The sequence below is a fragment of the Elephantulus edwardii genome, unplaced genomic scaffold (genome assembly GCF_000299155.1).
Source record: "Elephantulus edwardii isolate Elephantulus edwardi_28Jun2011 unplaced genomic scaffold, EleEdw1.0 scaffold00135, whole genome shotgun sequence".
NCBI lineage: Eukaryota > Metazoa > Chordata > Mammalia > Macroscelidea > Macroscelididae > Elephantulus > Elephantulus edwardii.
The window spans coordinates 9286844-9302374 of NW_006399885.1; positions in this window are offsets into that span (position 1 = coordinate 9286844).

A 15531-nucleotide genomic window follows, 5' to 3' on the forward strand; every position below is an offset into this window, starting at 1 on the left:
GACATCCTCCCACAACTCATCTGGTCTTCGCTCATTAGTGTTCAAGGCCTCAAACCTGTTCCTGAGATGATTCTGAAATTCAGGTGGTATGAAATCCAAGTCATATTTTGGCTCCTGTGGATTTGGTTTAATTTAATTTAATGAGATTTATAGCCTCTAAGAACCCACAGGAGGGTCAGCTATCATTTGATCTCAACTCCACAGTGTTGAGTTTGAGGATTTGGTTTTTTGTTTGTTTGTTTTTAAATATGCTCCAAGGTCTGATACCAGTTCCTGGAAAAAGACTTCACTCTGGAGAAAGTAGAGAGCCAGTGTAGGAGGTGAAGATCCTTAGTGAGATGAATTAACACAGTATCTGCAACAATGGACTTGAGTGAAGCAGAGATTGTGAGGATGATCGAAGACAGCGCGGAGTTCCTATCTGTTTTCATAGTTGCTGTGAGTCCTAGCCGGATGACCAGCATCTAACTATAGCCATGCACTCTGGACAGAGATATCATTATCACCCAATTACATTGATGTTGAATCAACAATTCCGCCTATGTGTGCAATTAACACACATGATTTTTTTTTGCTGCTAATGCTGATTCTGTCCAATTTTCTGCTGTTTTATTTCCAGCTTCGTGTTAATTAGTATTTATGAACCTATAATAAGTAACCTTTTTGAGACTGATTTTGTAAGTTGATCGAAAGGTATGAGAACGCTGTACTTGTCAGTCCCTTGGTCCTAGATAACTCATTCAGAAGAAAATTAAAGGTTCTGAATTCTAGTGAGCCTTTCCTTGGGCAAAGGCTGTGTGGAGTGACCACTAAAGGCGTTTCCACTTATTTTATAACAAAGCCTTCCCTTGCAACCCATGTGCAGGTGGTCAACTGGAGAGGTTGCTGGGTTTATGACTAATGGCTTCTGTTGAGGAGGAAGGGAAGAGGAAGGAGAGGAAATGCCCTCTTCCCCTAAATGACCTACAACTGACAGACAGAGTCTCATTCTATTTTCCTCACAAACAGCGCACCAATAACTAATTGTTGTCCTGTCAGCTCTAATTCATGGTGAGTCATGTGTGTCAGAGGGGACCTGTGGCCTCTGACAAAGTTCCAATAGTTGACTTTATAGAAGAAGGTTCTGGGCACCACTGGGTGGCCTTGAAGTTCCTCTGGATATACTTGAACTTTGAACTTTTCGGTTAGCAGCCAATGTCTGTTACCATTTGTATCATCCAGAGACTCCACATAGGACTATGTACAGTAGAAACCCTTTCCCTACAACTTTCCTCATCCATGATCCACAGAAATGTCTCAGATGGTCAGAAAACCTGGCTAACTTGCTTGGAGAGTCAGGGACAAGTGAAGGGCATCTCTGTTTCCAAAGCCAATTTGCTTTCACCTGTATTACAGGGACGAGAGCCTTCTTGGTCTAGTGATAAAACACTTGGCTGCTGGCCTCAATGTTGATAGTTCAAATGTTCTTTGTGAGAGAAGATGACATAGAATCTGCTTGCAGGAAGATCACAGCCTTGGAAACTCTATGGGGAAGTTCTAATTCAACCTGTAGACTTGCCGCAAGCTGGGATTGATCCAATGGCAGTAGGTTATACCATACAGATTATCAGGTTGAAAAAATGGTTGTGGGAAAGAAAACCAAAGCATGCACGTTATCTGTAGTGTGCAGTATACTGTCTCTGTATTTCTCCATGCATTTGTGAATGCTCTTCATAAACATTTTTTTGCATGTGATATTAATGATCTTGTTAGATAGTGTCTGGATTCTCTTGAGTAACCTTTCTTTGGGATGGGCACAAATATGGATCTCCAAGGCTGCCAGTCTATCGATACAATCTAATGGAGACCAACTAAGACACTAGGATTTAAACATATTATTTAAAGTTGCAAAGACAACCAGTATACTTATTTCAGATGCTGTAGAAGAGTACTATAATACAACTTAAGAAAGGACCTTGGAGGAGACAGTGAGAGGTTTATAAACACTGTTTAAAATTGGTGATTTAGAAAACAAAGCTGTAAGTAATCACCTGTAGAACTATTTTTTTAATGAAAGGAAAAAGAGAAGTATAATCACTTCCGAAAGGCAATTTGGTGCTTCCTCAAGCTGAACATAGAAATTCCATAGGACCTGGATATTCCATTGCTGAGAATATACTCCAAGAAAATGAGAACTGAAGCTCAAATGGGCGCCTGTACACCAATGTTCATAGCAGCATTATTCACCATCCAAAGAATATGGAAACAGACCAGATGTCCAATCACAAACAAATGGATTGAGAAATTGTGGTACATTCATACAATGGAATACTATGCAGCACGTAGGAGAAATGATTTTGTAAATTACTACCTAACTTGGGAGGGACTGGAGAGCATTATGCTGAGGGAACTAACTCTGTCCCACAAGGACAAAACTGTACAAAACCATTACTATAGAATGAATATGAGGATCCAAGGCAAGGGGAAAGGTAGAAAAAGAGGTGTGAGAAAGGGAGGTTAATCATAGGACTGCACAACTGGTTGGGTGGGTGTGATAAAGGAAATGGAAGGATGGTTTGTGAAAAACAATCTATTCAAACTTTGTAAATAAATCATTGTCGTGTTGTTGTTAAGTGCCGTTGTGTCGTTGACGACTCATAGAGAGACCCTATGAATGAAAGACCTGAACACATGTATAACTTTCTTTGTTTCTCCAAGTTCACAGAGTTCGGGAGGCAAGCTATTTGGGAAGTGGATGCCACTCCTGCTTCGAAGCTTGTTTTAATTGGGAAGCTCCACCAAACACTGACCACCATGGGTGATTACTATTGCATCAGTGTCACAGTGTTTAGCAACCACGAGTTACCTCTGTACAGCAAATGGACAGACCAATGCTATTTATAAGTAAATCAAAGTAATATAAAAAAATTTAAATTAAAAAAAAAAAACCAGGTTAGGCCTAAATCCATGAAACAATGCCATGTGCTGTATTTGAAACAAAGTTTAAAATGAAAGTGTGTAAGCTTTTAAAAAAGATAATTTCCCAAAAGAATGAGCCCAGGGATAAATTTGTTTTAAGTCCTTGTCTACTCTAAATTGCTTGGAGCCCCTGGATTAGGTCGTACAGATGGTTAATCATACTCTCAACAATTGATAACCAAAGGTTGGAGATTTAAATCTGCCTAAACGTGCCTTCAAGAAGCACCCTGGCTGCACCCTCTCCAAGACAAATCTGCTCATTCCCTTGGCTGTCCATATTGGTTCATTCTCTTGGCTATTCAATGCTCTTATCCAACACCACAGCTCAAAGGTGTCAATTCTTGCTGTCATTCTTATTCATTTCCCAGCTCTCAGATGCATAGCAAATGACTGAAAAGACTGAATCAAACTGACATCATTACTTCTCAGTAATTTAGAGAGAAGTATGACATCAGGATTGGAGAAGGATTCATCAACAATCTGCGTTATGCAGATGACACAACTCTTCTTGCTGAAACTGAGGAAGACCTGAAGTGCTTGCTTTCAATGTGGATTGAGGCTCAATATCAAGAAAACAAAGATTCTCTCCACTGGGCCAATTGTCAGCATCAAGATAAATGGTGAAGAGATTGAGATTGTTCACAGCTTTAGTTTGCTTGGCTCCACAGTCTGCACCCTTGGCACCAGCAAACAGGAAATTAAAAGACGTATTGCAATGGGAAAGTCTGCTATTAAGGACCTCTCCAAAGTACTGAAGAGCAATGGTGTCACTCTGGAGACTAAGGAGTGCCTCATAAAGGCTATGGTCTTTGCAATCACTTGCTATGTGTCAGAGGGATAACTAGGGAGGATAGAAGGAGAAATGATGCTTTGAGCTGTGGTGTTGGAGAAGAGTATTGAATATACCATAAACTGCTAAGAAAATGAACAGGTTCATCCTGGAGAGGGTTAGACCAGGCTGCTCCTTGGAGGCAAGGATTCTCAAGCTTTGTCTAACATACTTTGGACATGTTGCAAGGAGGGACCAATCCTTGGAGAAGGACGTCATGCTTGGGAGCGTAGTGGGACAGCACAGGAGAGGAAGATCCTCTATGTGGAGTACTGAGTCAGTGATTGGGGAAATCGGGCTAAGTGTGTTGGAGACAGTGAGATAGGAACAGGATAAAGCAAGGGTTAGGGCTGTTGTACATAGGTTTGCTATGAGTCACAAGTGACTCCACGGCACATAACAACAATTTAGAGAGGTCCCTAATGGCAGACTTTCCCAATGTCTCCTTATTATCCTGACTGCTGGTACTCCAGGTGTTAATTATGGATCCAAGCAAGGTGAAGCTGTTGACAGTGCCAATCTCTTCTCCATCCATCATAATGTTGCCTGTCAGCCAGAATGCTCTTTGGAGGCAAGAATGAATAGGCTTCTCCTCACATACTTTGGGCATGTTGCTAGCAAAGGCTATTCCTTGGAGAAGGACATGATCCTAGGAAAGCCAGAGGGTTGACAAAAGAGAGGAAGACCCTCAACCAGGTGGATTGACATGGTGACTGCTGCAAGAGAAGTGTGAGGATAACACAGGATAACACCAGGTCAGATCTTTTGTACATAGGGTCGTTATGGGTCGTGCTCAACTCGACAGCACTTAACAATGACAACCACAAGAGGTGCCTCAGAAGCAAGGACTGGCAATCTACATCAGAAAAAGCAGCCATGAGAACGCTACAGCACACAGCTCTACTTTCACCCATGCCAGGCAGCCAGCTTGGATTTTGGTTTGCTTCATTATGCTAAATATATCCACTTTCTAAACAGCATGCCTCCAGAAACCCTGTAAAATTAGATAAATGCCGATAGTTATAGAGGGACTTCAGGTGTTTTATTCTTAGGGTCTCTATGAGTCGTTCTTGACTCGAAGATAATCAACAACTACGAGAAAGGGAGGGCAGGAGAGAGGCCAGAAAAGGGGCAGAAGACAGACAAGCAGGCAGGAAAAAAAGGTCCCTGGAGGAGCTGTCTGTTCTAGATTCTCAGCGCCTAACCTGCTGATCCTGAAGTTTTCTTCTCTTCCTATCATGGGTCTATATGAGCAAAAGAATATGTTTCTGCTTGTCCACAAAAATAAACATTTAAATGCATTTCTAAGAAACTCTGATTTCCTGGCAAGCTGACCTACTTCTGTCTCCTTTGCTCTTCTCTGAGGCTTAGTGAGCAGAACATCATGTAATGGAGCAGAGGAAGCGTGATTGGTGGAGTAGATCCTGGGTGCAGAACGGCTTAGCCACATGCTGCTTGTCTTAGCTCTTTCCACTAGGTATCAGAGTGATAGTAGGAGTGATAACAAGGGTAAGTGCATAGAATAAGGATGAGACTTTAAGGAGTCAAGGTATGCAAATATAAATAACCTGGATAGCGCCACTTGGTTAGAGGTGTGGGGAAAGGATACAATCCTGTCGCACATCTTCCCTGGTTTTAAATAAGGTAAGGCCCTGTTGTTTTGTTCAAACAACTGCTTTTTGGTTTGTGTTCAGGTTTTGCATGGGCATATGTTGTTGTTGTCGTTGTTGTTGTTGATTGCCGTCAAGTCGAGCACGACTCATAGTGACTCTATGAGCAAAAGACCTGAAGTCTTTCTATAACTATCATCATTTCTCCAATTCATAGAGTTTCCATAGGCATGTGGTTTAGAAAGTGGATGCCACTCCTGCTTCTAAACCTATCTTAAACTGGGAGCTCTACTAAACACTGTCCACCATGGTTAGCCATTATGGCGTTTGACACCCTAATAGAACAAGGTTCAGCATCACAGCAAACCCAGATTACCTTAGAATTGACAGAAGAGTGATATACAACTTAGAAGAATGTTCCTCAAAAAAACACCACCAGTCTCACTTAGCAATGGTTAAGTGCCGTCAAATCAAATACGACTCATAATGACCCTATGAACAAAAGAACTTAACCCTATTCTATGACTAAAATAATTTCTCTATGATCATAGAGTTTCCAGAGGCACATGGTTTAGGCACTGATATTTTTCCAAAACTGCCTTGATAAAAAAGGCCCTAGTGGTGAAACAGGCTAAATGCTTGGTGGTACCCAATCAAAAATTTTAGTAGTTCAAAGCCACCAGCTTCTCTGAGGGCTGACCGATTCTAAAAATATTAACAGCCTTAGAAACCGTGTAGGTCCTTAAGGATCACTTTAAGCTGGAATTAACATGACAGCAATACCAAACCGAAACATAACCCACTGCCATTGAATCCATCACAGCCCCTCAGTACAGAGTAGAAGCACCACATGGGGCTTCTAAAGCTGTAATCTTCATGGGGCAGTTTGTCTCATCTGTCTCCAACAGAGAGGCTAGTGGCTTTGAACCATCAACCTTGAGATCAACAGCCAGAGCTTGGGTCTTGGATTTGACCGGATGACACCAGCTTGCAGCCAATGTTTCGAACCACTGGGCTCCAGCAGGAAGGTAAAGAAAACTGTTAGAGGCTGTGGCCAGGCTGAAAAGAATAAAGAAACTGAAAGATAGCTGTGCCAAGGAAGAACACTGTAGATGAGCTGATCTGTGGGCTGTAAGACCATGAGGCTGGTTTGGGGGCATTAAATCCTATTGAAACGTCTCATGGCATTTTCCAGGAACCTTGGGTTGAAAGAAAATGGACAATTCCTTCATGCTCATGACTCAGTCATTATTTGCTCACAACTTTTACTTGGAAATCAGCCCTCGAAGAGAGCTGAGTCCTCCAGGGCGTGGAGTCTCATTTTCAGACTTCAGGAAGCATTTGCAGGTCTTCAACTCCAGCACAACACAGATGTGTTTGGAAAGCAAATACCCCTCACCACTCTGCAGAAAGAGCTGATGGTGGTGAGCCTGAGAGGCAGTCCCTTCTGTGGCTCAAACACGTGAGCCCCAAAGCCCTGGCCATCTCCTCCTGAAAACTCAGCCACTGAAAACTCTACAGCTCTGCTGGGGCACACACAGAGTCAACATGAATCAGTGTTGGCCTGAAGGAAAAGTCTGAGATAAAGCCCACCCAGAAAATGTATGCTTACAAAACGACACAGGTAATTGTGTGACAAAGGTGATCTGTCACCGCTTGTGTGCTGAGAAATGCTGATTTAAGGACTGGGGATAGAGACTTAATGTGCTTGGTTTTCTAAGAGCTCACTCATCTACCCTATTGTCATCCAGTGTAAACAGTATTTAGAATTTAATGGAAGCTGGAGTGAGGAAAATCAATTCTTAGCTCCTGGAATCTCAGTGTGTTCGTTGAGAGAGACAGAGATGCCCATTAAGTCTGTCCCAACGCATTACACAACTGACTTTGGCGCCGGTGTGTATAGATTACCCCTGTCAGGAAGTGTTTAAAATGCAGCAGCTCAAGGGAGCCTAAGAGCTGAATGCTGTCAGAAATGCTGGAACCTTCAAGAGCCGTTGCCCTGAGACTGAGACACATGGGGCAGCTGGGGACTCAGTCTCGTCTTCACCAGGGGCCCTCATGCATGATGAAGGAAGTTTCCAGAAAGAGGAAGGGTTGCCCAGAGGAGGTTCTGCCTGGGGGATATCATGCATTTGAGATACTTTAGATATAATTCTAATCACAGTGAAGGTTGTGATCAGAATGGGAAGGGGTGGGGATATGGGCTTATATTCTATCCTACAGAGCAGGGAAGGAAGATTAAGATGTAAGAGAAGGCAATCATAGTCCTGTGTTCTGAATACTGTGCCACCCAGGAATTACTTAACCCTAAGTGTGGCTCCCTAAGGGAAACTCGTGTGGCATAGTCTATTAGTGAATTTAGCTAACTCATTTAATGCCTCTCTGGTCATTCAAATCCACTACCTGCTTAGAGAGAGAAAGACGGGCAACTTTCTCCATGTGATTCACAGTCTCAGAAACCCAGTGGAGGGTCAGCTGTAGGTCGGTTCCAACTGTATGGCAATGGATTTCAAGTGTGGGCTGGAGTTTGCAGTGTGGCATAGTGATAGCACTGATGGGCATCAGGGTTGGAGGAAATAAACACATTTTCAAATCAAAGATTTGAGAAAAATGCTTTAGATTCATTCTTGAGACTCAGGAACAATGAAATAAAAGAAAGTATAGTCTTGGTTTTATCTTGAGGGGCCACAGAGATCTGAGCATTGGAAGAGCTGGGGATATCTATGATACAGCTTCAAAAGGCCACCAGGGGTTGGCCGGCTATATTTATTAACAAGTGAAGTGAAAAAAAATCACTGGTTCAGTCAACTCACCGTTGATTACTTTTAAGCTATACAGTACACTGGGAAATGACATTTATAGAAGATAGTTTCTATATTGGCTTTATTCTTATTAAACATAGTTTTAAAGAAGAGCTCAATAAGTGGATAGAAAAAAAAAACCTCTGAAAACAACCATTGTGTATCACAGAGCCTTAGGTCAAGGTGTTGGCTTCCTGGCTGATATTTGGATAAACCTGAGAATGACAGGTAGGTGTCACTCAGATTTGGCAGAAGTATTCCATTTTAAAAACGCAAGCATGTATTATCAAAGGCGTAGCTCTTGCTCCTTCTTTGTCCAAAGCAACTTAGAGTGAAGCAGAGCAAAGAAGCAATGAAACCATTAATCTAAAGAACTAGTGGACCCATGAACTCCAGCCTCAAGGCTCCTGAGACCAGCGGAACCAGATGGTGCCCGCTGACCAGTCTGACAGGGACCATAACAGAGGATCCTGGGTAGCATAGGAAAAAAAAGGGGAAAAAAAACCCAAAAGAAAAAAAAAAAAACCCACCAGGTTTATTGATCTTATAAGAGCTTTGAGGAAACCCCAAGGCTATAATGCAAATCTAGCTGATCCAAAAAACCCCCTCTGATTTGGTAAAGAAGAAGGCCAGCAAAAATGAAGGAAGCTCTCAATGAGAGGGATTGATACAAAGGACTCAAACTTAGCAAAGATCACGAAGGCAGCATGGGACCAGGCAGTGTTTAGTTCTGTTACGTGCTACAGTGCCATAGGTCAGAGATGATTTCACTGCAACTAAGAACAACATTTAGAATAAGATCAATGTTCATTCATGTTGTAGTAGCAACTATTATTAGATCAGAGTCACGTACTGTCACGAAACATTATTATCTATGCATCACTATGTTTTTAACCATTCACTACTTAGTGGTGGTGTTTGTTGTTAGATGCTGTCAAGTTGAGCACGAGACCACAACTCATAGCTGTCCTATGAACAGCTGACCTACACCCTGACATACGCCATGCCAGGCTCGTTATCTTAGACACACTACACCCCATTGCTGCAATCTCTGTATCAATCAATCTCGTTGGGGGGATCTTCCTCTCTTTTGCTGAACTCCATCTTTCCAAACATGATGCTGCATGTCCAAAATATGAAGATTTTCCATCTTTGCTTCCAAAGAGCACTTTAGCTGTCCTTTCTCCAATGTGTATCTGCTTGTTCTTTTGGCCTCCATGGGATGCTCAGTACTCTTCTCCAGCAAAACTCAAAGGCATCAGTTTTTCTTCTGTCATCCTTATTCAACTTTCTGATGCCTAGCAGGTGTTTGAGAAGACCATGGCTGACTCAGGTTCACCTTAATCTTCAAGTTTACATCAATACCGAGTATTTTGGCATTGTCCTTAGACTTGCCCTATGCAGTATGTCTCCAGATTTCTTGACTGCTGGTACCAATGGTATTGATTGTTGATCCAAGCAAGATGAACTAACAGCTTCAACTCTTTCTCTGTTTACCATGATGTTGACTGTTGGTAGACAATTGGATTATGTTCAGTATTTTGCTCATACTGTATGAATAAACCTGCTATGAACGTTTGCATGCATGCATTTATATAGACATATGTTTATATTTCTTTGGAGTTAAATATCAAAAAGGGGGATAAGTGGACATATGATAAGCGCACATTTAAATTGTCAAGAAAGTATCGAATTGTAGCTGTACCACTTTTCATTCTCAACCAACAGTGTAAGGAGGTTCCAATACTTTCACATCCTTGCTAACTCTTGATACTGTCAGGATTTTTAAAATATTCTTTTTTATATCATTCATATTAATATTCTGAAAATATAATTCAATTTAATAAAAATGGATTCTATATAGTGATAAAAGTAACTATATAACCATCTTGATCCCTATGTACTTCGCTTGATGGAGTTTTCCAGGAGATGATAGCCCCAGTAAGAAATACATTATAATTTTACGTTATTTTCTTTATCTTCTCTTAGACATCCACTGTGCTTTATAGCCAGCTGTTGTTTTTATTGTTAGGTACCACTGAGTCGAGTATGACTCATTGTGAATTAATAAACAAGGATCTTAACCCTGTCCTATCCTGTGCCATCCTCAACATCTCGGACATATTTGAGCCCATTGCGGCAGTCACAATGTTAATCCACCTGCTTGAGCATCTTCCTCTCCTTTGCTGTCTCTCCAGATTTCCAAGCATGATGTCCCTCTCCAAGGAGTAAATTCTTCTAGCAACATATACAAAGTATATGCGATGAGGCTTCACCATTCTTATTTCCAAGGACACTCTGGCTGAATCCTCTCTAAGACATACCTGTTTGATCTTTTGGCAGTCCCTGGGCTATTCAATACTCTTCTCCAACACCATAGTTCAAAATCACCAATTCTTCTTCTGTCATCCTTATTTATTGTCCATTTCTCAGATGCAGAGCAAGTGACTGAGAGGACCATGGCCTGCATCAGGCGCATTTTAGTCCATTGTTGTTGTTGTTGATTGTTGTTGTTAAGTGTCATCGAGTTATAGGTGACTCACAGTGACTCTATGAATGAAAGACCTGGACACTTGTATAACTTTCTTCCTTTCTCCAGGTTCATAGGGTTTCCGGAGGCAAGCTATTTTGGAAGTGGATTCCATTCCTGCTTCCAAGCTTGTTTTATTCAGGGAGCTCCACCAAACACTGTCCACCATGAGTAATCATTATCACATTTGACACATCAGTGTCACAGTTTTCAGCTGCACAGCGACCACTAGCCACCTCTGTACAGCAAGTGCACAGACCAGAACTATACATACGACCTAGAAGAATGTTTCACCAAAAACAACTAAAAACAGGTCTGAAGGCCCTGGATCAAAGTCACCCACCTTTGGCTTGGTAGCATCACCTTCTGTTCACTGGGCCAACTGAGCTCTCTCTATGCCCTTGTTGTTAAGTGCCGTCGAGTCATAGGTATAGTTAAACAAAACAGAACTCATTGCTGTTGAGTGATAACCAATTCATAACTGAAGCTCTTTGCAGAGGCTATAAATGGCACAGAAGGAAATTGCTCATGTTTGTCCCAAGAAACTGTTGGTGGATCTGAACCAGAGATTATACCATTTTGGGTTAACAATGTATCTCCTCACTCTCTAGGCTCCCCAGAGTTCCCTACAGGTATAATACAACTCCGCAAAAGGAGATTTTTTTAAATTAGTTTTAATGAACATTTACAGGGATTTTGGGTTTTCATTCCTTCATTGCTGCACCATTCTCTCTACCCTCCTCCCCAGTTTGTTCTTCTTCCCCCGCCATCTGAATGTCTGTTTTAATTGTCCAATTGCCACAGTGCTTGTCAAAGTCAGTTCTGATTAATCTCCTTTGTCAGTGTGTCCTTTGCCATTCCCTATCACTGCTCCCTGAGAGAGACTTCACCCTGATTCATAAGGAAAAGGGGATGGCGTATTCTCTTAGCTACTTCCTGCTGAAAAGGGACGCTGTGGGTTTCAGGGTGAAGATCTTCTCTCACTACTCTAAAGGGCCCCTTTGGCAGTAGGAAACACATAGACTATTATGGAGATTGATTTTGGAATTTAGATGCACTGTTATTAATTGTGCTTAGCCGTACATGTTCATATCCTTGAAGATGTATCATGGGGGGTTGCAACCTAGAAGACACAAATTTAACTAACAAGTTATAAGTACATGAGTCAAAAATTATGGAAAAGTAAAAGAAAAGATTCTTTCATTGTTTTACAAACCCTCCCCCAGGTCCCCTCCACCATGGAGCCATAGCTCTAGACTCCTGTGATGACAGAAATACCTAGTCACATATCTCTTTTAAACAGTTTTCTCCCTCCTCTGTTTCAGTGCAATATACATTATTGAACCCATCTTACTCAGTCTCACCCCAACCCCGAGGTTAGTCCCACGCAAAAGGAGATTTGAAAACATGTCTTTAGATTTTCCCAAGATAGCAAATTTGCACTATGCTCTCAAGGATATCGTCCATGAAGAAAGCAAAGGATCATGAAAAGAGAGAGGGGTGTGGAAAACCAAAATGGATGTCAGAAGAGACTCTAAAGAGTGCACTGGAACGCTGAGAAGCCAAATCTAAAGGAAAACATGTTGAAGTGAAAGAGCTGGACGGTTTCAAAGGGCAGCTTGGGAGAACAAAACAAAATATTATAATGGAATGTTCAGGGAACTGGAATTAGAGAATAAAAAGGGAAGAACTCACTCTGCATTTCTCAAGCTGAAAGAATTGAAAAACAAATTTAGGGCTCATGTTGCAATGTTGAAAGATGTTATGGGCAATATATTGAATGACTCAGAAATCATTAAAAGATGGAAGGAATAAACTGTCACTGTACCAGAAAGAATTGATTGACACTGAAAAAATTCAGGAAGTACCATACAAACAGGAGCCAATGATAATAAAAGAGGAAGTGGAAGCTGCATTGAAGGCACTGACAAAAAAAATAAGGCCCCAAGAAGCAATAGGATATCAATTGACTGTTTCAATTAACAGATGCAGCCTTGGATGCACTCACTGGTCTATGCCAGGCTATTTGGCTGTCTGGCCAATGGATTGGAAGAGGTCCATATTTGTTCCTATTCCCAAGAAGTGTAATTCAACTGAATGTGGAAATTATTGAACAATATTATTGATATGGCACGCAAGCAAAACATTGCTGAAGATCATTGAAAACAAGCTGGAACGGTTCATAGATAGGGAATTGCCAGAAGTTCAAGTGGGATTTAGAAGAGGCTGAGGCACCAGGGATATCACTGCTGATGTCAGATGGAGCCTGACTGAAAGTAAGAAAAACCAGATGAATGCCTATTTGTGCTATTTGACTATACAAAAGCATTTGATTGTGTAGATCATGACAAGTTGTGGCTGAGAAGAAGAATGGGGATCCCAGAGCACTTGACTGTGCTCATGAGGAACCTATACCTGGTTCAGGAGGCTGTTGTACCAGCGGAACAGGGGAGCGCTGCATGGCTTGGAATTGGGAAGGAATTGTGTCAGGGACATATTCTGAGAAGCTGGACTCTGTGAAGAGGAATGTGGCATCAGGATTGGAGGGAGGAGACATCAATAACCTACATTATACAGATTACACACCTTTCTTGCTGAAAGTGAGAAAAACTTGAAGCACTTGTTGCAGAAGATCAAGGAATGCAGCTTTCAGTATGGATTGAATCTCAATATCAAGAAAACAAAGATTCTTACCACTGGACCAACCAATACGTAATGCCATGATGGATTGAGAGGAGATTGAAACCGTCAACAGCTTCATCTTGCTTGGATCCACAATTAACACACTTGGTACAAGCAGTCAGGAAATAAGGAGATGTATTGCACTGAGAAAATGTGCAGTTAGGGACCCTTCTGAAATAGCTTGCCTTCAGAAACCCTATGAACTTGGAGAAATGATGAAAGTTATACAGGTTTTCAGGTCTTTTGTTCCTAGGGTCACTGTGAGTCATCTACCACTCGACGGCACTTAACAACAACAACAGGGTACTTTCCAAATTATTGAGGAGTAGTGATGTTAGTTTGAGGACTAAAGTGTGTCTGATTTAGGCCATAGTCTTTCCAATTATTAGCTATGCATCCAAGACCTGGACAATGAATAGGGATAACAGTAAAGAATTGATGCCTTTGAGCTGTAGTGTTGAAGAAGAGTGGTGAACATCCTATGGATGCCAAGAGAATGATTAGATATGTCTTGGAGAGGGTGCAGCTGGAGTGATCTTTAGAGGCAAGAATAATGAGAATTCACCTCATATATTTTGGACATATTAGTAGGAGATGCTACATGATGCTGGGAAGGGTGGAGTGCTGGTGAAGGAGAGGAAGACCCTCAACCAGGTGGATTGACACAGTGACTGCTACAATGGGTTCTTGGGTGTCAGGAAGTGTGAGGATCGCACAGGATGGGACTAATTTTAGATCTTTTATTCATAGGGTCGCTATGAGTTGTACTCAGCTTGATGGTACCTAACAACAACAACAACAAAAATTTTTAAGAGTCCCAAATATAAGTTGAGCTTTTATTGAACATGATTTCAAAATTAAATTTTCCCTATGGGCCTGCTTATATGATAAAAAGATTAAAAAAAAACTTGAAGGAATAATGCCAGATAACTTAAAACATATTGTTTGCTTTAAAATAGAAATTAAAAGAGAAATATGAACACAAAGTTAGTCTTTCAGTATTTTATTTATTAATGAAATATTATTTCACATGTTCATATCATTTTGTGCATAATTTATAGCAATGTTAAAACCCACTTAAGAATTCTCTTATCTTAAATTTTGGGAGGGGTAACAGACAGGACAAGGTGAACAGAGGCAGGTAAGTAACCCAAATGTTAATAAAAATGCTTTTTCGCAACCATCAGTCTTGATAGAGAGCAAAATTTTAATAATGAACATTTCATTGGTTTCAGAGAAGGCACCTAATCATTTAGCACCAGATCCATCCAGTATTTATTATCTTAAATAAGAGCTAAAGAAGACAATATCACTGAATTATGTTGTTGTTGTTGTTATGTGCCATCCAGTCGCTTGCGACTCATAGCGACCCTATGTACAACAGCCCTAAACTCTGCTCTGTCCTGTGCCAATCACACTGTCTCTGACACACCCTTCCTGATTACTCCAGTCACTGAATCAATCCACGTCATAGAGGGCCTTCCCCTCCTGCACCGTTCCTCCACCCTCCCAAGCATGATGTCCCTCTCCAAGGGCCGGTCCCTCCTTACAACATGTCCAAAGTATGTTAGATTGAGCCTCAGAATCCGTGGCTCCAAGGAGCCACCTGGTTTAACCCTCTCCAGAATGAATCTGTTTGTTTTCTTAGCAGTCCATAGTACCCTCAATACTTTTCTCGAGCACCACAGCTCAAAGGCATCAATTCTCCTTCTATCCTCCTTAGTCATTGTCCTATTACTGAATTATACATATAGAAATTTTGGGTTAGTGTTTTTCTTTGACTATCTTCAACAATAATTTCTAACAAAAATCTAGCTAGCATTTTGAGTCTGTAATTGTTGTTATTAGATGCTATTAAGTTGAGAACAACTCATAGTGACCTTATGAACAACAGATCTGAACATTGCCCTCTCCTATGGAACTCATTGTTACAATCTCCAGGTCAATCCATCTCATTGAGGGTCTTCCTCTCTTTTGCTGACATTTCACCTTTCCAAGCATGATATCTTTTTCTGAGGACTAACCCTTCTATGTATAGGAATCAGATCGACTACATCTGTGGAAGGAACCGCTGGAGAAGCTCAATATCAGCTGTGAAAACTAGGCCGGGGGCTGATTGTG